Raw genomic sequence first — 1,692 nt, 5'->3', positions numbered from 1 at the left:
GTCGGCGGTGAAGCAGATCCATCGGTGGCGAGGTCGGCGTTGAAGCAGATCCGTCGGTGGCGAGGTCGGCGGTGAAGCAGATCCGTCGGTGGCGAGGGCGGCGGGGGAGCGGATCAGGTGGGTGGACAGCCAACACGATAAGGCTACGCTGTGGAGGAGTATGCCGGCGGCGGCGCATCTAGTACTGTAGAGAGTCAGAGCTTTGGCGTGTGAGAGTATTTTTGAGCTAATGGGGGCGAATGGTTGGTGGGTGGGTGTGGGCCTGTGGGGAGGGTTCGGGATCTAGGCAAGATATTTCATTGTTACCGAATGAGCCCTCCATGGTCGGTGGGTTGTAACTTCCGGACCAGGGTTAAAAGGGTAAAACTGGTCACGGGATTTTCGAATGGATTTGGCGGGATGATTTGGCGCGGGGCCGAAATTTTCAGTTTCAAGCTACGAGCCAAACGACAAAAATAATGTTCTTCCCCAGGGAGCTCTCCTCTTCTATTTCTCTCTCGAGTCTCTCTCACTCCCCCGGCTCCTCTCCCCCTTCTCTCCGGCGGCCTCGCCGGTCGGAGACGAGGCCGACTTCTCTCTGTATATCGTACACCCTCCGAACTAAATTAATTGATTCAACTTTCCTTAGACGTGTATGTATCTAGAGTAAAAACATGTGTGGATACATCCATATTTAGATAAGCAAAGTTGAGTCAGCTAATTTGGATCCGAGGGAGTTAGTGTTGTTGTAAGCTTAGATCCAGTGTTTCCCATGAGCAGAATGGCACAATGGAGTCGGGGATCTCGTCATCGGCTTCAGATCTGGCCTATGGTGAATCTGGCGGATCAGATCTGGCGGATCTTGCCGGCCAAACCCCGATCTGGTGCCATCAAGGTGATGGCGCTAACGGTGAGGCTTGCTTTGGTCAGTGCTTCAGATCTGGCCAACGGGGAAGTCAAGCTGCTAACGTTCACAAGCTCGGGGCATACGACGGCGTCATCCGTCTTGCTCGTGAACATCTTGGCCTTTCAGCGGCCCTTCTCAGAGCCAATATGCCGTTGCTGAGGCCATTCTTCTCCTTCGTCCTGGCGACTACCGGCGACACCATCCCAAGTGGTGCGTCCCTGGCGACGTAGTTGCTGGAAAGGATGCGGAGCAGAGATCTAATGTGCGGTCCAGAAGGACTCGATTGATTTTCTTCTATATGTTTTGGGGTCCTTTTTGTAAAGTTGCAGGTCCTATTAGTTATTGTCTAGTTCTTTTGGACCTCTATGTAATTTTTTGGACTAGTTTCCATTTGCAACGATAAACTTGAATTTTGACAAGTTCACGGGAAAAAAAAATCTTTGCACATATGGCCTATCATGTATGAACATTCTTAAGATTTAAACTACTATATGTAATGGCCAGCACTTGCGCAAGGGGCTCGTCTAGTGCGCACTAGTTTCCATTAGCACCGATAAATTTGAACCTTGACAAGTTCTTGGAAGAAAAAATTGATTCACATATAGCCTATCATGTATGAACATTATTGGGATTCAAACTATACATAGATGGCCAACACGTGTGCAAGGGGGTCCTCTAATGTGCACTAGTTTCCATTTGCACTGATAAATTTGAATCTTTACAAGTTCTCAGAAAAATTGCTTCACACATATGCCCTATCATGTATGAACATTATTGGGATTCATATTATATATAGATGGCCAACA

The sequence above is a fragment of the Lolium perenne genome, chromosome 5 (assembly GCF_019359855.2).
Source record: "Lolium perenne isolate Kyuss_39 chromosome 5, Kyuss_2.0, whole genome shotgun sequence".
Taxonomy (NCBI): domain Eukaryota; kingdom Viridiplantae; phylum Streptophyta; class Magnoliopsida; order Poales; family Poaceae; genus Lolium; species Lolium perenne.
The sequence above is the reverse complement of the archived record's forward strand: the minus strand, read 5'-3'. Positions refer to the sequence as shown.